The following is a 24,515-nucleotide window of genomic DNA, read 5'->3' on the forward strand; positions in this document are numbered from 1 at the left end:
AGTTGTCATGCATGGTACATGAAGGCAGTGTGGAAAGTACATATGGTATGCAGAGCATATAACAAGATATTTGAGATATAGACATTACACAGGACTGATAGCATATGGTAATATGTATAGGATATTTGTATATAAATAATAGAACAGCAAGGACAGATGCAAGGCCGAAGTGAGGGCAGATAGATGTCTAGGGAATACATGCTGATTGCGTGTATGCTAAAGATATATTTCAGGGTGCCCATTTATCACACAGAGTCTAATAATAATCTTTTATTATTATCATCTGTTTTATTGAGCATCGTCCCACTCCCTGAGGAGTATCCCAGCGCTTATGCTACAGTCTCAGTATATGGCGAATGTTGGATCTTAAAATAACCAGGTTTTCATCATTTTCTTAAACATTCTAAAAGCCTGGCAAGAACAAAGTCTGAAGTAGCAGCCTGTCCAAATGATGAGGGGCTAGATATAAAAACATGTCCACCATTCTGCATGATAAAGATTCGCTGTGGGGTTAACAATTCCTTGTCAGAGGACCTCAGGCTTCTACTTGGGTAGTACTTTGAGAGTCTCATATGCAGGTAGGCAGGACTTTTCCCATATAATGGTCTATGAGTGTGGCAAACGAGTTTGAACAAACTGCTCTTTCTGATGGGTAACTAATGCAAGGCTCTTAAAGTAGGATCAGAAAGAAAGCCAAGGGAGATTACTAACTAAGTGGGCTGCAGTGTTTTGCACCTCCTGTCGTTTAGAAAGGGCGGTCTCATTAACCACTACCAGGAGTGTGATTCTGTAGTCCAGGCAACTTGTTATGAGGGCCAGGGCCATTGTTTTCCTAGAAGCGATGGGAAAACTTTCCAGAGTGGTCGAAGGATACCAAAACAAGACCCACAGCTGGAATTTGCTTGTTTACTCATAGAGAGCTTGTCATCCATCAAAATGCCCTGATTTCCTACCACTTTCTTGGGGCAAGGGCAGTGCCAAGCTCCTCCTGCCACCAGGGCTCTAACCATAATTCCTGAGCCTTACAAAAACAAAATAATTTCCCTCTACCCTCCATTTACCTGTAAGCAGCTCTGTTTCATCCAGAAAGCCACTTTTCTCAATCAGTTTGTGAACCAGTCTTTGGTGGCTTCTGGGTCCTGCCCCATCTAAATCACTAGTTGATTAACATCTGCATGGGACAGGATTTTAAAACCTGCAGGATTCCTCAATCTTAGCTAGTGAGATCACATATATATTGAAGAGTGTGGGGTTCAGGAGAGACATTTGAAGAACCTCCCAGTTATTAATAACCGTCCTGGATTTAAATGAATAGATAGAAACATGAGTTCTGTCTTCCCGGAAATCCTTGAACCAAGGTAATGCCTCTACATACTCTCCAATATCACACAGTCTCTGAATGAGGCCAGGGTGCAACACCTCGCCGTAGGCAGATGACAGATCTAATAGAACCAGCAACGCTTGTCTGCATTCTTACAACGTGATCCTAATAACATTAGTTACCAGCATACGAGCTGTGTCTGTACTGTGCACTGTTCTTAATCCTGCCTGTGAAGAATCCAATATGTGATTGTCCTCTAGGAACTGGGAAAGTTGTTTATTTACAAGTTTTTTAAAACCTTGGCAAGAAATGGAGGACATGAAATAGGACACTAATTCATTAAATTAGTCAGGTCTACATTGTTTTTTAAAATAAGCAAGACAAATTATGACTTCCAGGCCTTTGGGGTCTTGGCTGAATGCAAAAAGAAGTTATACATTTCCATAATGTGCAAAATCAGTAAAGTGGACAAGATACGTATGTGCACAGGGCAAGGATCCTCTGGAGACTCTGAATATACCTTCATCAGTATCCCTAGCACCTCTTTCCCGGAACTTGAATCAAACCTTCAGAAACAGCCAGGGTTCTTTGTAGGTCGCAGATTTTATTATTCAAAGTTTTTTTTTATTATTTAACTAGGAAGATCATGGGGCTTTCTTTAAACTAGTAGGGAGTGAGTTACAAATTTGGTGGGTATTTCTGCAGAAAGTTCTTTTTAGGGTAGTATATTTCTTGAACTTAGGTAGGTTAAGTCACAAGAAGACCTTGTCTCTTATGTTTTTTTGTTCCTCCTGCAAAAGTAAGTTCAGAGGTGAGATATGATGGGGTGCTTAGGTGTGAGGTTTTCTATGTGATCCAAGCAGTCTTGTAAATGTAAATTGATACTTGTATAGCGCACTACTCACCCGCAAGGGTCTCAAGCCGCTTGTACGAATACCGCTGTGGAACCCATCCTGGCTTTCCCTGTGAGGTGTCCACTCCTGGGCACCCCCAAGGTGGAGGCCAGGCATCCTTAACGTTGTGGGGGCCATTGTGGAGATTAAGCAAGCTATTGCCCAGAGTTGCAGAGTGGGACCCATGATTGGAATAGGCATCAAGGCGAGAAATATCAGGTCCGTGGAATTTTTGAGCCCAAGACCCGCCGAGGCGGGGAATCGAACCCTGGTCCATGGCTAGACCACTGCATCAGGGTCTGCCGCTCCAACCATTGAGCCACACTTCTCTTGTGGATACTTCAAGCACCAAGAGCCTGCAAGTCCAGTGAGGATGGAATGAGCGTGACATGGTCGATTCTTCAGAATGAAGCATGGCTTTCAAAGGTGTAAGTTTCAGATTTGGGTAAGCTGGCGAGCAAATACTTGTTGAATTCAATTCTAGATGTGACCATGATTTGCAACAATTTTTTTAGGTCAGATCACGAGTGAAGTTGTCTGAAGTTTTTTCGAGTTCTAAGCTAGTGTTTTGCACCATAGACATTTACCTTGATGTGGGAGTCCAGGTTGAATTGAGAGTACAGTAAGATGTCCAAAGGTTTTGCTGTCATAATTGTTTTGGCATAAATGCTCTCTCATTGAAGGGTTTGAACCAGTCTCTTGGTGCTCTGATTTTGGGGAATCTGAAAAAAATAGATTTCTGGGCATTCAGTTTAGGCTTTATGTAATTCATCCAGTTTTAAATGTCAAAGAGACAGCCTATTAGTCTTGGGTAGCTATCTGAGAAGTCCATTTGTCTATAAATCTGATTATTCTCAGCATTGCAAGAAAGAGATGCCATGATTTTGTCAGAGAACTGCAAGAACCCTAAAACACATATCGGTGAGTTTGGATGTAGAGTTGCTTAGCCATACTTTTGTGTAACTATTTTGAGACATGAGATTTGAACCAGTTTAGGATAGGTCCATCAATGCTCATACACACCTAAAGGATGTCTAGAAGGATGTAGTGATGCAGAGGTGAAGATCAGTAAAATGAGGAGATAGATTTGTCTTTTCTCAAAGATTTGGAGGGATTCATCTACTATCTTGAGTAGACTGGTTTCAGTGCTCCAACTTTCTCAGGAGTCTGACTGGTGGGCTCCTAAAAGTCGACTCTTGCTAATGTGTTCATTTAATTGAGAAGCTACACATTTTCCCAACAACATGGACATAAAGGGAGTCCAGTTATTGGTCTAAAGTTTTTCTTTTCACAGAGTTGGTTCCTTACGTCTACGTATGACCAATTTTAAGAGAATCTGATAGGGAACATGTGTGGAACGAGGTGGTAAGGCAATTTAGCCATACTGCTGAGTTTGACAGCATTTGGCAGAGTTTGGCACTCACAGTTCAATGGCCTTTGGAGCAGGGATACGGTCATCAGCATAGAGTGATGGCCTGGGGCATATTTTGTTCAATGTTCCAAGAAAACTGTAGTTAACTTGGGGTGAATGTTGGAATCACGTTGACGGCAGCAGTTTGTAATTTTGCCTAGAGTTAGTAATCGTAATTTAGGAAGAAGCTCATCTTTGAATTCATCTGGTTAGCTAGGGGTGGAGCACACTCCTCTCTGGAAGGGTATTGGGCCTCCTGGAGCCCTTGTTTGATACAGCCTGCAGCTTCATCCCACTGAAGATCTTCGACTTCCAAAAAGGAGACTAAGTCCGAAAGAGGAAATCTTCAACGTGACTTCGTCCAGTGGCTTCCCAATACTGCTTTATCCTCGGACACCACAGCCTGCCTATCCCCGCAGAACACATTTCTGATAAGTTCAAGTATAAGCAGAGACTAAGCCCAATCCACCTCATGTATCTAAACTGCCCTCCATTGTGGTGGGACATAACATTTGACTATTCACCCGGTCTATCGCAACTAGATAGCCACAGTTGGTGCTTTGATTTTTTAGGCGCTAGATTGCGTTAATATAACTTTCAAAATTTATAACTAATAAGAAATAAGACATTACCTTTTACTCTATTTTTCTAAATTAGTGTGGCATTTTCTTGTGTTGTTTTTCACATTGTTACTGTTTAAGTACTGCACAAATACTTTAACCAACAAACCAATTTCTTACACCCTTGGACTTGCTCGATTTATTTAACACAGCTTTCAGGGTGAAACAGGGGAGAGGCCACAATTGACGCTTTTTTGGAACAGCTTGGTGGTGTTTTTGAATACATTTCTGACTTAATTTTCTTACTTTCGGTGAACCTGGAATACATACAACAAAAGCCACACAGTTTATAGCAGAGGCGTAGCTAGAGCTTGTGGTGCCTCGGGCTATCTCTCAGATTGCAGCCCCTGGAGGGGGGAGGGGGTGCTGGGGAAAAAGGACGGCAAGCACTTGAAAGACGTCCGAGAGACACGTAGTATTGCCGCTAATAGTTACCTCGATCATGCAAGTTACATGCACATACGTGACATTTTTAAGACAATACCTACCACCCAAAGAGCTACTGACTTCGCTTTCTCTGTTGCCCTTCGAGCTTTGGGAAAGGGGAAGGACTTTGCGTGTCACAACTTTAAAATGTAGGTGCGGAAAATTCAGGCTGAAGCATGGGTCAAATTATGCAGCAGTGTGGACTTAATTGTGCAACAAGAAAAAGCAAACTATGCAACATAATGTGTGACATTATGGGATAGTATTAGTTCATTATTTTGATATTTTTACGCTTGCTAACACTAGACATAGATTGCACTTCAATGGGACCAGTTTAACACCTGAATATAGCAATAAGCAATCAGAAGGTGACTAGTCAACCTTAGGAAAGAAAACTTCCACTCAGCGCCACCACATGACAGTGCAACTACTCCAGAGAAAGAGAGGCTGGAGCAGAGCATGGAGGCATGCCTTTAATTATTTCCCCGTGTGCTGTCTGCCACCCGGCGCCCGCACCGAAAAACCGAGAAGGCACACAGCGAGGGGGTCTGACAGCTTACCTGCCCCAATGGTTCATCTGGGCATTGCGACGGCGCTGGGTCCCTGACGCTGTGGTTTCCCCCGCCGCCGAGCTGGTGGCAACGCTCGGCCGCGGAGCGGGGTCGAGACTACAGCTCCCAGCCTGCCTCGGGAGAACACCGCCCACTTCCTGTTTGGCGCCACCGGAGGCCGTCAAAAACAGACAGCTTCCACGGAGGAGCGGGGTCACCGCAAAAACCGAGAAGGCACACAGCGAGGGGGTCTGACAGCTTACCTGCCCCACTGGTTCATCTGGGCATTGCGATGGCGCTGGGTCCCTGATGCTGTGGTTTCCCCCGCCGCCGAGATGGTGGGAACGCTCGGCCGCGGAGCGGGGTCTAGACTACAGCTCCCAGCCTGCCTCGGGAGAACACTGCCCACTTCCTGTTTGGCGCCACCGGAGGCGGTCAAAAACAGACAGCTTCCTCCGCATCGCGGACGGCGCTGGGCGGAGCCCGGGAAGAGGGCGGGTCGTCTGTGGCCGTCCGGGGCCGAAGGAGGCCGGGCTGGGCCACCCCATTAACATCTGTTGCTGACAATGGGTAAGCGCAAGAAAGCCACAAATATGGAGGAGGGTGGGAAGAAAGCTAAGGTGCCAAGACACTCTAATTCCATCATGACATATTTAACATCGGTGGTGGGCGAACTAACAAAGGAAATTGCCAATGTCGAGTTGGAACTGGGTTTGTCAGCCACTCCCCTACCAACCACGGTCCCATACATCCCTCCAGACCTTGACGGTATAACACCTAATGGCCCCCCTCCGGTACCATTAGACCCCGTTGTGATTATTGCCAATCCTCCGCTCATATGCCCCACAGCCAAGGAACCTACCCCCACCCCGCCAGTCAGACAGCCTGTATTGAGGCAGCAGACAATTATCCAACCAACTAGGGGATTGTTGGATAACAACGTCGTGAGTGCATGTCCATCAAACTTGCCTAATGACTTTTTGGGGGAAAAATTAGAGGATCTTTTTGTCTCCAGGATCAAACCACTACTCGTTGGGATCGCGAAAGACATTGTGGACACATTAAATACTTGCCTAGAAGGATTACTTAGGAAATGTGCACTAATTGATAGACTCATTAATAACCCCCCACCCCATACGGCCCCACATGACAGCGCGATGCGTTCTGAGGGTGAGGGTCAGAAGAAGGTGACTGGGAGGGGGGATCTGGTACAGGCACCATGTGCGGTTTCGCAACTTAAGAGCAGCGTAGGGGTTAACAACACACTACCCCCAGCCATGGGCACACCGCCTTTAACATTGGTTGGGGAGTCACGTCCACAGCACCTGTCTTGCACTCCAGACTCCGGGAGAGCATCCTATAGTAAATACAAACTTCACTTGCCACCTGAAGCGTCCCCCTTGGTAGCTGTTTTTATTGGGGTCCCTCCTTTAATGGATGGGGAGGTTGAATCTGCCACGGACCTTATGGCTAAAACTAATAAGTGGTGTGCGGATAAATGTTGTGGCGAGAACATTGCAGATGAGATCATCTTTGCAAGGAAGGTGGGTTGGATCGGTAAACAACTGAAATTTATCCAAGGAGATTGTGTGGTTGTTAATTTTAGTAGGGCTAACCTAGCGGATAGACTTTTTGGGGATGGTTCTGACATATCCTTAATGGACCAAATAAGACCTGTCCCGCTGGGTTTTTTCTACCCTCCTCCTGGGCGCATGTCGCAACTTACAGTCCCCGGGAACAACAGGATGGGAGGATGCCCACCCTTAGGGGAGGATAGGATTAACACTCACACATTCCCACAAACCCCAAGGTGCCCAACTACCCCATCGATCAGTCAACCCCGTGACCTCCAGAACGTTCTGGTGGGTTCGGTGCTGGCCACTGCAAACCGTTTTGCCCCCGTCGGGTCTGGAGGATATAGACTAACTATCTGTCGACTCCACCAGTGCGAAAGAGGAGGTAGGGTGCAAAGCGAATGGCGAAGCGGGGGCATGCAAGCTACTAAGCGGGAACGTGGCTGGGATTAACTCCAAATGCAATGACAAGTGGTGGATTAGCTTTGTCTCTGGGCACAAGGTTATTGCCTTACAGGAAACATGGGACACGTCTGCTAATTTCTGGATGGATCGGTTCACCAGCTTTGCCAAAGCGGCTACCCCTAGCTGTGCTGGCAGAGCTAAGGGGGGCCTCCTAATTTTATTTTCTCTAGAACTGAAGGGTACCTTAAGACAGATTAGTACTGTTTCCCCCAACATCCTCATTGTTGAAAGGGAAATCCGTCCCACTGGGAGGACCTTATATATTAACTTCTATAATTCCTGGAATAGGGACAATAGCGATAGTAACATAGCCGCTTTAGATGCTGTTTTAATGTCAGTCAGTCAGAATACATACTTCGATGCAGAGTACATACTGCTGGGAGATTTTAATATTCATCCTTGTAAACTAGTGTGTGGTGCAAATAACAAGGAAGGGGGAGAAGGTCCCGAAGGTCCCCACTTTGAGCATACCACCGCAGGTGAAGAACTAGAAGACTTTCTAGCTAATTTTAACCTGTATGAGCCAGAGGGGGGCTCAAGAATAGCTACCTTTACGGGTACCAACCCCGGATCAGTAATTGATTATATTTTTGTACCCACCTACCTGGAGGAGGTTGAGGGTGATGTTCCGCGTGCAGGAGTAGAAAAGATCCCCGCGCTCCTGTACGCGGACGACGCTGTGCCGATTGCCCGCACTGGCGTCTGCCTGCAACGCCTCCTGGATGGTTTTGGCACATTCATGGACCAGCTGGACTTAAAAATAAATACAAATAAGTCCCATACTATGGTCGTGGGGCGACATAGTAACAATAGGAAAACTAAAATCTTTGAATGTAAGGGTGAAGTCATCTCCAGAGTCTCCACGTTCCCATACCTGGGGGTTCTTTTTGACCAGAGAGGATCTTGGGGACCTCAGGTCAGGGCAAAGAGGCTGGCGTTGATTAGATCATCGGCAGCCCTCATGGGCTTTGCGGGTAGGCTAGGCGCTAGGCCTATGGAAGCCCTGCTGAAGATTTATAAAAGTAAATCAGTTGCTTTGGCTTCATATGGGTCACCCCTTTGGGGTTATGTAAACTTGGAACCAATTCAGAAGGCGGAAAACAGATTTATACGGACCCTCCTGTCTGTCCCTCAGTCTACACCAACCTTCTCCATACATATGGAGGTGGGCTTAGATTTCCTCACTGACAAGCTGAACATGGCACCCCTGATTTTTTGGTTAAAGACCTGGCTCAATGAAGATCTGCCCCTAAACCATAAGATCATGGCTGATGTCTTGTCTCTGGACCACTTTAAAAGGGTGCCATGGTTGGCCTATCTGATGAAGGCGTTTTCAGACTTGGGACGACCAGAGCTCTTCACATCCCCTCGGGACATTAAGACCCAGGATATTGAACTGATCAAGAAGCAATTCATGGGTAGGGCAAGAGCATGTCGTGAGGAAAAGGAACTAGTGAAACCAGCAGTGAGGAGACACTATCTGCTTGTAAATTCATTTTCACTAGCACCTTATCTTGGTTTAGTTACGATCCCATTCCATAGGTTTCTCCTGACTAAGTTTAGGTTTAATTTGTTACATCTTTATTTGGGCAATTTTAAAACATGGGAAAAACCTGAATTAGCCCCTCCCTGTTGTTGTGATCACTTCTCTACCCAAGATACCACGCACTTTGTTATATTTTGTGGGTTTTATTTAGAGCCAAGGAAAAAATATTTGTTACCCGTTTTAAAGGAGGCTGGCTTCACACAAGTGAGACCAGCCCTGCTCTACCTACAATCATTGAACAACATACATATTACATTCTGTTTGGCTAACTTCCTGGTGGCAGCAGTTAGAAAAAAAAAATATATCGGAATAATGGGATCCTTTAAAACCGTGAGAATTATTTCACTTGACCCTGGCTTAACACTATATGAACTAAAATTGGCCTTTTTTATTAATCCTATGTATGCTCTGATTTGTATGATATTGTAAATAGTTTTTATTTATTTTAAAGTTTATGAAATGTTTTTATCTCTTTGTATGATTTTTAATTAAATCGAATAAAGATATTTTGACTGACTGACTGACAGTGCAATTTTATAACTTTTGAACCATTTGAGCTAAAAACAACCTCTTTAAAAATCTGCAGATTATGCAGAAGAAAATGGATTATGTGGCAAATGCGGGAAATCCATAGCTATGCGAAAAATGCCATGCCTGCACAATCACATAATTCCAGTGGCCCTGCCCATAGGTCCCTTCTCAAGGAATCATTCTATCATTTGTAACAATCGACATACAAATTATTGTGGTGTGAATTAATGATGAGTAGAATGTCTTTTCATTTGGAAAGATGAAACATTTTTTTGTTTTACTTTTTCCATTAATTTATTTTCATGGAATACTGCAAGTTAGTAATGGCCTCAGAGTAGGAAGAAATTAAAAAAAACCCTGAGTAAATCTATATGCTAATTATAAACACATTTTCACTAACTTTTTTGGGAAAAGCGTTTCTGTCATATCACTTTTTGCTACTCCTATGTACCTTGTGATTGAAGCCTGCAGACTCTTTAGTGTGAGTGAGTGAATGTGTTCAGGATGGCTTTGCAGTTCATTTGCACATCATAGCAGCTATTATCCCTGCTGATTTCACACCTGTCCCCAGGCCTGAAACTAGAGGGTAATATTTAAATAAAACAACGCGGCAGGGCACAATGGGGCTTCAAGGCACTGTGAGACATTAGGAGGAAAAACGCTAATTTTCAAGTTCACAATGGCCTAGGGTGGGCCAGGGCAATTCTTGGGTGGGCCTGGCCCACTCTCTAGAACCGGGCCTGGTTGTAGGTATGATGTTACTTGTTGTATCACATATCTGGGTGCAATGACAGAAACAGTAAAATACAAGTCAGGTGGCACACAATGCTAAACACAGATTTTTAGCGTTAGTGTTTTAAATCCACGCCCTTAACTAAATCGGTAAACCCCCTCCCCCTTTGAGAGACCCCCCAGTTTTTTTCATCCCACTTAAAGCCCTGTTGGCAGCTATGCTGCTACTCTGCCACTCGCTAAATATCCCCACCTCACTCGTGACTCGCTCCAGGGTCTCTATGCGAGGCAGGGGTGGTTGGTTCGAACTTAAATCAACAGCCACACCAGTGTTCAGAGCCAGAAAATCGCCCAGACAGCAGCACTGCACCAACTGCTCCAGGCCAGAATGAGCGCGAGAACGCGTAGCGGTGACGCGCATGACGCCTGACGCGTGACTGCTACGTCATTCTCATAGCGAGGGTAGGACCGGCCAAAATATTTAAATCATTTAATGTCGCCTAGGGCCGTCATTGGTAGCGCACGCGCTACAAGATTGATTGATGGCCCTGGAGGCTGGGACGGACTTGCGGGCCAACAGTAAGATCTGAGCTCAGCAAATCCAAACACGGGACGTTGTGGCCCCAATTTTGGAAGCACTGTGACTGCCGCTGGCGCACTAGCAGTAAACAACAGTCAGCAGGTTAGGTGCGTGCAGCGCGCAGCATGCACTTTCAAACTGGGCCGCACGCGGCACTGGTGGCCCGTTGCGGCCTCGGCTGCCTTTATTAATTATTTGTGGACACAGTGTCCCCAAATAAATGATAAAAGCTGCCGCAACGGGCCACCAGTGCTGCGCGGACGCCCCCAAAATTGTGCCGCCTGGGGCAGACCGCCCCCACAGCCCCCCCTAGCTACGCCACTGTATTACACTGAGACTCTTGCAAGTACAAAGTCTCACACCTCTTAAATACAGTGTAACACAAGTTAAGTGCCTCATACAAGAGTAACCTTCAGGTAAAGCCAGTCTCTCCCTCCAGAACAGACAATCATAGTTGAAGGCCCACCGAGGAAAAGTGCAATGAACTTTAGGTTAGGACCACTGATGCTACTCTGTCAGTAAATTAGGTATCAATAAAGGTGGTATAATAGGTAACTTGACTCTGGTGCGTAGCCTTCGGCATGCCGAACTACATAAAAGCAAGTCAGTGTAGTTAGCGACGGTGCACATGCATAGCTGGTAACTGTTCCAACAAGTTGGAAACTGTCCTGGGTAACACATAATTGGAAAACCACTTGCAATGCACAATCTGCAGATTGCTCACTTTAAAACATTAAAGTAAAACGTGATATCTGTCCAGTGTGTATCCAAAACCTCTGATGGATTATTTTCATCAGGAATCCAGCAGATGGCACTCCTGTATTTGTTTTGAAAGGTTATCAACATCTTTCTGTACTTTTCTTAATTCTGTTATCACAAGAGCCAAAAGTGTATGTTACATAATGCTAATTATGTCAGTTGGGTGGAGTGGGTGGAGCTTTGACGCAGTGGGTATGGTAAATTTTCAAGTAAGTAATTGATAGCTGTGCTGCAAATTGTCCCTGGAATTTTTTTCAAATGTTGGCAACAATGCACAGGTTCCCATTAGTGGCTGCTACCGGACTGGGGTTGTGGGGCGAGGGACAGGGGTGTTAATTAATATATTTTAAAAAACTTACCTTAGAACGGCCAGCCTTCCAGCTGGCCACGCCTTCCCTGTGTCATCTTCCTTCTTCCTCTGCAGTACGGCTGGCAGCAGGAAGCCCCCGGCACACAGGCTCCCCTGAGCCAATTACAATGCTTCAGTGCAGTGTTGTGATTGGTCTGAACACCATGGATCAGCGCTCAGACTCGAACAGTTAGCCTGTGCATTTCCCTGACCAGGCTGTGTAATGCAGCCTAGTAAGAACAAGCAAAGTGTGCATGCAACTTGCCTTGCTCTCCATGGTCTCTCAGTTACTTTTGTTCTAACCACATTTCTGTAAATTTCTGTACAGTGTTCTGTTAACGCTGGGTCTAGCCTATCTTGCACTTTATGTCCCCTAATTTAGTAACTTGTTCTGACCTCATTTCTGTAACTTCATCACTCATTCCTTGTTAGATCTGGGGGTCTCTAGTTGGCAGAGGTAAGTACCCTTGTCCAAATAGGGACCCTTGCTTCTAGTCAGGGCAAAGGGGCACACACTGTAGGTAACCCCTGCTCACCCTCTAGGTAGCTTGGCACGAGCAGGCAGGCTTATCCCCAAGGCAATGTGGTTAATATTTGCACTTCAACATACACAATGATTCCACAGTACCCCACAAAGGTAGACCACACAGGTAAGTATATAAAAAATATAACTTTATCTAGTTTCAGCAGGTATTAATCAGTTACAGACTTGTTGCACGATATTTTCACTTTCTTTGGATGATGGTAATACTTCTAGGCGGTTATCTCACTTTCAACAGTAGTCTCAAGTCTTATCCGACAAAAGTTACTTTGGGGCACTGTTAATCTCCTCCAGGCCCTCTGGCCGTGTCTAGCATGATTGCTACTGAGAGCGCTGCCCTGCGCGTGCAAAAGGGGCAACCCCTCCGTGTAACACAGAACTCTCTTCGGCTCTTACCGCTCTCGCTGAGTCTCCCCCGCGCTCTCGACAATCCAACGAGCGATGGGGGAGGATGATCCTTTGTCAGCGGGTCCAGTGGCGTCGAGGGCTTCACGCGGGATCTCAGTTTCTTCTTACGGTGTTTCTCTGGCACAGACCAATCCCCGCGCAGCTTCCGGACGGGCCCTTGATGACGTCGCGGCTTCGGTGTAGACGGCCAATCGTAGGGCGACTCTGGGACGAGCCCTCCTCTGGCATCACGGGTCACCTGACACGGCCCCAATCCGCTTGCAGCTTTACCGGGCGAGCCTCCTGAAGCCTGCCAATGGCAGCGCGGCGCTTCGGGGAAGCCCGTCGTCGTCAGTCAATCCCAGCGCGGTCTCCTCGTTTCTCCTGCCGCAGCACGAAATCGCGGCTGGGGTTCTTGGGTCAATATCACGCCCGGGCAGCGGCGATAATGAGCGGCACAAATGCAGTGGGGACGGCAGGTTACTCACGAAGCCTCACTATCGCGGGGAAGGTTATTCCCGCACTTGAGGCACCACGATCCTCCGATCACTCTCAGGCATGTGCCGATGAGCACATTGATCGCCGCACACAATTACCAGCTGGGAAACATGCACGCCGTTGCCTCTTAGATCGTTTTTGCCATGGAGTCTAGGAACCTTTTAAGCCTGGGTTCCAGGAAACAGGAGGCCAGCTCTTCTCAGGCCCTTGGAGATTCAGTTAGAAGACACAGCACACAGCAAAGTCTTGGTAGTTACAAGCAGGCAGGGGCACAGCACACAGCAAGCCCTTCTTCTCTCCTTCAGTTGAACAGCAGAACTGGTCAGCCCTTAGAGCACACAGCAAGGCAGTCTTCCTTCAGTTCCTTCAGCGGTCCTTCTTCTGGCAGAGGTTCCTCTTGATTGTAGAATCTAAAAATCTGTTGTCAGGGGTCCTTCTCTTATACCCCTAAAAGTCTTTGAAGTCTTTGTGCAAGTGGGCCCTGAGCCCGGTCTAAACCAGTTCTGGGTGTTGCTGGAGCACTTGGGCTTCCTGGCTTCTTCCTTCCTTTCAGTGTGAGGGGCAGAGGTGACAGCCGCCCAGCAGGAGGTGGAGCCAGCATTGTGGCTGGCAGGCACAGCCCTATTCACTCCCAGGTGCTATCTCCTTCCACCACTCTAGTTGCAGATGCAGTCATTCAACCACGGGCTGACTCAGACACCCTCCTGGGGGCTCCCCAGCCCCTGTCACCCTAAAACCAGACAGTCAAACCACAAGCAGGCCCAGGCACACAGAAAGGTTAGACAAGAGAACAGCCACTTTCTAAAAGTACTGTTCTCAAACACAGAATTTAAAAACAACCTTTCCTAAAAGATGTGTTATTAAATTCTGAGTTCAGGGATATCAATCACTTATGTCCCATCTTGTTCCTATAGGAAGATAGGCTGGTATCTATTGGGACCAGCCTCCCCCATGTTAGTCAATGTAGCAAGATTACCTTGCAGCAGTGAGCACACAAAATGTCTGATGTTCACTACCAGAGCATGTTACCTGCACTAGTACAAGCTCTACCTTTCCTATACACTGCACCCTGCCCAGGGGGGTACCTTGAGCCTTCCATAGGGGGTGACCAATTTGTACATAAAGGGAAGGGATAGGCCCAGCCAGTGGGGACACTGGCCAGGAGGACATGGCAGTTCACTGACTGCACACAGGCACTGCAGTGGCAGGCCTGAGACACCATTTTAGGGCTACTCATGTGGGTGGCACAATCAGTGCTGCAGGCTCACTAGTAGCAAGAAAAATACAGGAGATACAAAGTCAGGATGTGTTGCTGTACTGAAACTACGAATCTTGAACTCCATTCTCGCTGAGAATCCTTGTATTTTAGATTCTATACCAGAGACCGCTAGTGCAGCTAAAGATGATTGGTTAACGTTGCTCAATCTAAAGAAAACTCACTCTCGTATCACTGTCCATGGACTTATAATGGCAGAATATCTGCGAGGTAAATGTGCTCCAACAGGCCTAATTGTTACAAATGCACCTAGGCTCTTCCTAACTGATAAAGATTTCCTGCTGAATTGGTCACTGATAGCGTGGCGATGCACGCGAGATTGGCTGATCTTGATCATTAGCTCAGCCAAAAGAATAGCAGATACTATGCTAATTGAGATACAAACACTAGAAGGCCAAATTAAAACCACTTGCAGTACACTTTTCAAGAAGTGCCTGGATGAGACTAATAAAACCAACAAAGATTATAAGGATAATATACTCTCCGGTAAAGTTGATAAATTCAAAAAAGATCTGGCCCGGTTTTCAATGGTTAAAATCTACCCCTATACCAGTGATAGCTATGTTGCACCTGGATTTAATGGTAAGGGCAAACGATATGGGTCTAACTATTCCACCTCTGGATCAGATTCAAGCGATTCAGATACCACCAATACTACCGGAGGTCAACCCTGAGGAGGGGGGCAGCGTTTCTTCAAGAGAGGTAGCCGACAGAGAGGGGGTATGCAGGGCAACTACTCTGGTAACTTTCAGAACCCCGCTCCATAGTGGCCTCCTGGTCCCTGGGGTTTTCAACCACCTCCTTTTGCACAGCACATGAATCCGTATACACAACACCCACAGTTCTTCTCAGACCCGTCTTTTTTAGGGCGTGGTTGTGGACAAAACCGCGGAAAGAGAAGAGGGCAACAAACTGTCCAGTGGCAGACGGATACCTCGTTCCCCAACACACGGAGCAGGAAGGCTGCACTACAGAGCACCAGCACGGAGGCGAGCGGAACTTAACGGTCAATCTAAGCTCACGTATCCTCACTCCAATTGAACAAACTGTCCTGGAGAAAGGACTTGGTTTTGTTCCAACGAACAGAGGTGATCCATTCCAGACGCGGATAGAACTTGAAAAGTTCTTCAGGAAGGTACGCCTTCACTTTTTCTTCACAGACAAGACTGTTCCTGATACAATCACAGATGACAAACTTACTAATACGGGGCTACGCCCTAAATCTACATTTACCCCCCCTAGCTCACCAAGTTCCATCACGGGTGACCACTTTTGAAACAGCTGTCACACATGATATTATGGGGTTACATGACGAAGTCCCCCACTGTTTCCACAACCTCTCGAAGCGAGAAAAGAATACCCTCACGAACCTGTCTAAGGATCTGTCCATAATAATAAAACCAGCGGACAAGGGCGGGGCTACAGTTGTACTCGACATGGACCAGTATCGACAAGAATGTCTGAGACAACTGAACAACACTCAATACTACCGTCGATTGTCTGAAGACCCGACAACACGGTTACTTACAGTAATCAAGACCTTAGTGGATGAGGGCAGTGCGGAAGGATGGATAACACCTCAGGAGGCTAGATTCCTGGTGGCAAATCATCCTGTCACACCTGGTTTCTACTGCCTCCCAAAAATCCACAAAGCCACCAGACCACCACCAGGGCGCCCTATCATTTCAGGGATTGGATCACTTCTAGAGCCGCTTTCCACCTTCGTGGATTTCTTTCTCAGACCCGTGGTAAAAGAAATGCCCACATATCTACAGGACACAGCTGATGTTCTGAGATTGTTACCAGAAATAGAGTTCAACGTCGAGACAGACCTATTGGTTAGTTTCGACGTTGAGTCACTCTATACCTGTATACCACAGGAAGAAACCTTAGAGACGGTCAGACAACTATTGTCCCTGCGAGACCTGGATAGTATCACCCCTGTGAGTTTTATCCTTGAGTGTGCTAAAATAGCCATGATGGAGAACTTCTTCAAATTTGAACATCAGTTCTTCCTGCAGATCTCCGGAACTTCTATGGGGAGCATTTTTGTCCCGAGTCTTGCCAATCTTTATGTCCACCAATTTGAGCAAGAACATGTTCTCAACCATAGCAACCCATTTTTACATCAAGTGTTGCTATGGAAGAGATACATTGATGACATCCTGGTGGTATGGCGAGGCTCAATATCAGAGATCCAACTATTCCATCAATGGCTTAATACTCAAAATCAGTATTTGAAATTCACGCTTGAGTTTAGCAGTGAGAAGCTACCCTTCTTGGATTTGTCAATATTTCCAGAAGCGGGGAGGCTTCAATGCGAGCTCTACACCAAACCTATGGCCAGAAACTCCCTCCTCGTGTACAGTAGCCACCACCCACGCTCACTATGAGCTAATCTACCAGTGGGCCAGTTTCTTCGAGTCAGAAGAAACTGTTCATCTAGGGAACTCTTTGACAAACACGCAACCAAACTGTCTGACAAACTACAGGAAAGACAATACCCCAAACACCTAGTCAAAAGGGCTTGGAAACGTGCCTTGAATAACAATCGGGAGGCACTCCTGGAAAGGAGACCTACGAAACCTGCATTAGAGAGACTGACATTTGTAAGCACATTCAATGTCCACTCCAACAAAATCCAGAAAACAATACGTAAACATTGGAGCATTCTTATCATCACAGACACTAACATACCCCTACCTCTGTTCTCTTTTAAAAGAGCAACGAGTTTGCGTGACAGTCTGGTCCATACCAGACCTAGAGTCCAAGAGAGAGATAGACCAACCACACTTTGGGATCTTCCGCCAGTACAGGGCCACTACCCGTGTGGCTCATGTAGTGTCTGCCCACAGACCATTAAAACTGACAAAGTTGATCTGGGTACAGGCAAGATATGGCTTCTCAAAAAACACGCAAATTGTAATTCTGAAAGAGTCATATATATGGTAACCTGCCCGTGTTCCCTAAGATACATCGGGTACACTACCCGCAAAATCAAATTAAGAATCGGTGAGCATAAGAGTACGATTCGCTGCCAGAAAAAATCAACACGCCTGACCGATCATTTCTTGACTCACAAGCACACTGCAGAAGACATGAGATGGGTGATCTTAGAACAGCCGTTTATCCCACCCCACATCAGTGACATCTCCAGATTCTTATTCATCAAAGAGCAAAAATTGATCTTTTCCCTCAAAAGTGATAGTAGGGGACTCAATGATGATATAGCGTGGACTTTACTGTAGTTTCTCTTGACCTCTCTACTTGTTCATAACGCTTTTTATGCATACAGGAGAAATCATGGTGCATCCAATAGGTCCCTATAACATCAGTACCTATGTATATGACTTTATCACCTATACATGTAGTGGTTTAACTTGCTGCACTCTGAACACGTAAAATGCTTTCCAGAGTCGCATACCTCTCTATCTATAAAGATAGAGTCCAGGATGTCTGAACCCAAACACGTGACTTTACTACCTGAAAATACAGAGGCTTAATCTGCTGTACTTTAAATACTACATATCTTGTGATGGCCACAAACCTTTCCTTTTCAATAGATGGGGCTTAGCATTCTTATGACATTGACTGTGCCCTAATCTTACATTTACCGTTTTATAATACACGTATTTATGTGTATATATAGTTGTGCATATTGACTATTGGGTGAGCTTTGAGCACAAACTAGATCTTAATTGATTAGGGGATATATGATCTCCTCACGAGATTTTTTTGAGCTTTAACACCGATCCTTGGCAAGTAATATGGCCATTACCGAGACGTTCTCAATGACAGTGGCCTCTGTCGCGCTACCGCGCATGCGCACGTAACTATTGTTACCGCGCATGCGCTACTATTAGCGTCTCTTGTTTACATCGCTCGCGCATGCGCGGCGGAAGGAAGTGGGCGTAGTTACGGCACTCTGCTTTTTAAGATCGGCCAGGACTTTCTAATGATGTATACTACCAAAGGGTGTAACAAATTATTCAATCACCATAGATATATAAAGGCGCGCTTTCCGTCCGTTCGGTACCTCCACTCCCACTTGGAAGCAGGCGAGAGGTACCGATGGACAGGTGAGCTCATACAGATAACTCTTTGGACCACTACTGCCTAGTCGTTATTCCTTATTCCTTGCAGATTGGGTTCTTCTTTCTCTTTCTTGTCAAAGCTTGACAGCAAACCCTGTGTTATATCCATCTAATAACTGGGTTTTTGCCTCACTTCTTTTCTCGACAAGCATGTGTTTAGGCATGCAGTCTGACAGGGAGGTGTCTACTATGAGAGCAACTGGTTATAGTTAAAAAAAATTGTTGGAAGTCAGCATAAGCTTAATAAATATATCGCAACTATACAAATATTGCGATGGAACATATTTTATTATCTCTTCCATCTTTTTAACAGAGCGGGGCCTCATTTTTCCCGAGCGGGTGCCGGGTGAGGTGAGGCAACTTCCCACATAAAGCTGGGTGAGTATAAAATTTAAATACCACTATGACTACCGTCATGTAAATCAGTAGGACGGCTGCCTTGTTAGAGAATGAGACTTTTGAAACATGTGTTGTGTGTACTTTTTTCTTTGTAACTGAAGGATTAATGGAAACACAGTTTGATATCACATACTATGTGTACGATTTTTCCTAGAGGGAAGGATAATTTACCCATTTTTCCACCAGTCAACATTGGGGATCCAAGTTCCTGGTAGGACTATTTTGATTTGAAATTGGCTTGCTTCACAATTCACAATAAGATTGTTTTTCACTGACATTTGCAGTTGTTATTAGATTACGGTCCTGAAGAAAGCTGGATACAGTCTATCCGCATAGCTGAAACATGTTGACCACTCTGCACTGCGCCTTCACATAGTCATATTTTCACACTATGTGGCGTCATTTTAGTCTTAACATTGTAACAGTGCCTATTGAACATATTTTCTGTTGCAGTAGTTAATTTTACACTTTTCACTCACATTGCACACCATCACCACCGTGCTGAAATACATTGTGGCTAGAGGTTCACCTTGGAATCCATCTCTACACCATTACTTGATGGGTTGGGTGAGACTTGGATTTACCATCCGTATCCCACGTGACGATATTCCGCCACAATGGTGGTCTGATGGGAGTTTTTCAGCCACATGTAATTTCTGGGTGTTCCATGACTCCGTCTAGTTCGTAGTTTCAGTACAGCAACACATCCTGACTTTGTATCTCCTGTATTTTTCTTGTTATAAATTGGGTTATGAGATATTTAGGTCGTTAAACCAGCCCACAGACCCCCCCTACCTCTTCTTTTTTCTAGGCTCACTAGTAGCATCTGCCATCACCAGCCCTGGTACATCCAGTACACTTTACTAGGGACTTCGTGGTGATACAAATATGCCAATCAGGTACATCCAATCCATATGACAATTTCCATAGGGAGGACTTACACTCTGGCACTGGACAGCAGTGGCAGAGTGTCCAAAGCATCTAAACCAGCAAAACGAAATCCAGCACAGCATCAAAAATACAGGAGGCAGAGGCAAAAAGATAGGGGAAAACCACGCCAAGGGTGTCAGGTCTAACATTCCTCTACAAATGTTTCTATTTATATCTAATTGTGTGTCCCTCTGTCACACTCCCCATATTTTTTAACTGTATGTAACTGATCCTAAGATTTTTGCCTTGCTCCGGATTCATGTTTGATGTCTCGCGTCCCATATTGTATTTTGTTTGTATCCATTGCTCCATGGATATTTGCCTTGCTCTTGCTTCTGTAAAGCGCTCTGATACCTCTGGGTCTAGCCTGCGCTATATAAAACCTTTAAAATAAATAAATCGTTTGGTCGGCCCAAGAGGGCCAAACAGCTCATGCACACTTTGGGAGTGCAAATCACTCCTCCCCTGGCCAGCCCCGCCCGCCCCACACTGCACGAAGGCTGCATGAAATAGGAACAATAAAATGGCAATAATGATACGTTATTGTCATTTTATTTTTCCTTTTTTGGGCAGTGTGGCACCCACTGCATGTTCCTTAACTCTGAACATGTTAGTTGGTGATGTTCACTATAGTTGTGTGGCCAGAAGTGCACTCCTCGGCAGATGCAGTGTAAGGTGATGCATCAGCTGGGTCTTGCCAAAGAGCCCTCTCCATGTCCATTGCAATACGTTTTGGTTACAATGCTACTACGCTGCAACACAAAAACACAGCAATTACAAACATACTTGCTAACATGTTTCTTTTGTATTCCGAATGGGGAAACATTTTGACTATGAAGAAATTCCTATCCATTAACCCCAACATTTTTCAGACTTTCTGCTCATCTTTGCTGTTTAAAAGGGAGTTGCTCTTGCACTTTACCGGAGTAAACCTCTAATCATTTCAAGAGTGGAAAGGCATCAGAGATGGGTATTCACAAACATTCAGGGTGTACTCATCCACCACCATTATTATTATTACTATTATTAGGTTATTCACTCGTAGAGTTTCCTGGCCCTGTTAAAGCATACCAGGTAAGTGATAACAACTGTTTTCTAAACTGAAGATGATTGAAAACTGTCAATTGCTAGGAAAGATGAATCTGAAAGTCTAACGGAATTACCAGAGATTCACCAGGAGGCAACTGAGTTGGTGAAGATGATTGATCAAACTTATTAAGATTAAAAAGAATTCTTGTTGCTGCATTTTTAATGTATAGAAAATATTGAAATAGTTTTTGGGAAGTACTAGACTATAGTGAATCTCCAAAACCAATGCTTAACTGCACAAAAGCATTAATGGTAATGACTTGTCTAGGGAAAGAAAGAAAATGAAACACCCAGCGTAAAATATACTGATGGAAAAAGAGTGACTTGAAAACTGTCACTTTTTGGGAAAGATGAAGCTGAACGTCTAGCAGGATTACCAGATTCTTCATTTCCTCAGCATGTTCCGAGGGAAGAACCTGTAGACTTAGTCCTAAGCGACAGTCCCTTTTTAAAAATATAATTTTGGGCCAATGCTACCTTTGCTTTGTATGGGTTGAATTTGAAGAAGTTTTATCTATCAGCGTCTCTGGCAAGGACTGGTGGCAGGGAAGCCAAAATAGGCAGAATATTGGGTACAGAGCTGTTCAAGGTCACACAGAGGGTCAGAGGAGAAAGAGGATCCAAATGGTAACTCTTAACAAGGGAACAAGGAAGTTAGGGCTCAGAATGGACAGGAACTCAAGAGGCAATTTGGCATTCAGACTAACACACACCCAGGGTGGACGTGCAATACATATATGTATAACAGCATTTATAATTAAGGGAATATGGGGTAAATCACTGAAGAGTTCCACACTGTAAAACTGAAGCTCAGTAAGTTCCTCACCCACAATTGCTATTACAGATACTGACTGCAAATACCCACGTGTTGGAAATAAATGCAAAGGCAGGGTCTGTGGAGATGTTATAAAAGTAACTCAATAGGAACGCCACATAGGTTGTCAGCTGTGTCCATAGATCCTGGGGATCAAACCAGAATACATAAGGTGGTAACAGCAAGGTGTAGAACTAATTACACAGCCTCAATAGACAAGGAGCTAACAAGGAGGAGTGCTTAGCAGTGAAAAGGGAAAGCAAAGTGTACACTTGGCAGTAAGTAAGAAACTAAACACACAAGGACACTGGAAGCTAAGACAGCTGGAAAAAGACGACAACAAATTAGTACCTGGAACAAAGGAAAATGGGAAAAGGCAGTGACTGGGAAAAGGTAAATACAGAAAGAGAGAACATCACGAGTGCTTTAAATTAGTGCTGGCTCAGGAATCAATGAATCAAGGTAGCACCACAGCCAGGACTTGTTCAAGAAACCAGGAATATCTTCAGCTCAGTACTCAAAAGTAGCACTGCAGGCAGTGCTGGCTCAGGAACAAAAGAATAAGCTGCAGCTCGGGAAAAAGAAACAAATAATAACTATAGGCCAGGAGCTTTAGGAACAAGTAATTAGCTATGGCTCAGAAATCAGGAAAAGGGGAACAAGGATTAGCAACAGCTCAGGAATCAAGGTAGCACTGCAGGCAGTGCTAGGTCAGGCACAAAGGAATTAGCCACAGGTCAAGAGATCAGCAAAACAGGAACACAGCTACTTTGGCTAATGCTGGACTGAAAGAAGCTGGGGCTTAAAAGACCTCACAGTGCTCACAAGCATCATGCGTGAGCAGGCAAGCAGCTGCCAGCCACAGGTGTGCTAAATTTTTCCACCCATCACCATGGGTGGGGACGAAGCAGTGAACAGGAGATTATAGGCAATGGAATTTGAAGCAAGGGCCGACCGTCTTCTCCAAAACCCGACATGGAGGTCCATTAGGATGGCGGACGGACCTGCGACCGTCCGCCACCCCGAGGTGGAGGGACCATCCGCAGGGGCAGCGGCGGTCTCTCCATACCAATTAGGATGTGACCGCCACCCTGGCGGTCACATCCCATATCTTTAACCTTGCGGCGGGTGCTGCTTGAAGCAGCACCTGCCGCAAGGTTAAAAATGCATGCTTTGTGCATGTAAATGCAGAGGGGTACCATAGGTACCCCCCATGTGCACCCCCCACCCCACGACACCCTGGGGGCCCGCAACGGGCCCCCAAACACAAAAGACCACATGCTTTTCCACGGCGGAAAAGCCGCCGTGGAAAAGCATGTTTACGCCTGCAACCTAATATGGCTGACTGTGTCTTGCAGACACCGCCACCATATATGCATGCATTCACCGCGGATCAGCGGCGGACGGACTTGCCATCCGCCGCTGATCCCACCGGCATCCTAATGTCGCGGTGGGTGTTTGCAATGTCCGCGGCGGTGAATCCACATCCTCCGGGCCGGCGGTGGCTTCCACCGGCCCGGAGGATGCGGATTCACCGCCAACATAATCGACCCCATGGTTTGGGAATGGATGGTAATTTCCAAATAGCTGGAGGTCAGAATATGCAAACAGGTGAAGGTCCAGTATCTTATTAGCGAAGAAAAGTGGAGGAGGCCCCCTTTATCTGTCAATTCTGGGACAGGGGAGGAGAGTAGAAAAGCAGGGAAGTCCCACTGGTAACCCTTATAGGTTAGTGTTATATGGTAGGTGCCCAAAGTCTTGTTTTTTACTAATACCAATCGCACAATAATGTTACCAAACCTTATCTGCAGCTTGTTAAGTTACATATTAGCCAACATTGTGTTGAAAAACTATCAGATGTCTTTAATAGCTTTCAGGCTCACACACTACTAATCTTATGTCAGAATTTAAAAAGAACAGGAAAGTTAGTTTTAGAAAAATATAACATTAGTATGTTTATTTCAGAATTACGAGTAAGTCACAATGATCACAGTTAATTAAAACAATTTCTACAGTTACATGTTTAAAAGCATTCAAAATCATTGGTATAAACAATAAACAAACAATTTATACATTATCAAGTTGAAAATGTTCACAAGAACAGGGGTCGACGCGGCGTTTCGGTTTTGGAGAAACAATTAAAACCTTCTTCAGGACCAAGTTCTAGAAGGAAACACACAATTACTTTTTCGTGTTTACAAGTCATTTTTTACAACAAACACATAATCCTAAAACAATTCCTGTTGTCCAAAGATACAAAAACATACTACAGCTATTTCGCAGTTGGCACTAGTCTATATCTAGTTGTTGGTAATGTTATTGGTATATGTAAAAGACATCTTAGTTACTAAAAAGGTCACCACCGGTAAATACCAGTATCTAATTTCCACAGAAGTAATGGTATTCTGTTATCATTCAGTCAATGTATTAAGAGTGGCATTGGTTACCCTAATATTAAATCTCCAATCAATGGTAATATAATTGTAGTTCTCAACACATACTAAATTCTATAGCAATCACCATTGGTCTCTGGTTTGTAGATAGATAATAACTCACTCTTCTCACCCAATAAGTGGTTATAAAATTTGGAAACTATTACCTTAGTTGTAAAAAACTATCGTCCAGATAAATCATGGATGACTAGCCGCCCGAATATAATTTCCGGGTCTCAGCTATGCTGCATCTTTCCAAGTGTAGGGCTATGTCTTTGCATAATTATGGTGCCTGTG

Source organism: Lissotriton vulgaris, chromosome 3_1 (genome assembly GCF_964263255.1).
Source record: "Lissotriton vulgaris chromosome 3_1, aLisVul1.2, whole genome shotgun sequence".
Taxonomy (NCBI): Eukaryota; Metazoa; Chordata; class Amphibia; order Caudata; family Salamandridae; genus Lissotriton; species Lissotriton vulgaris.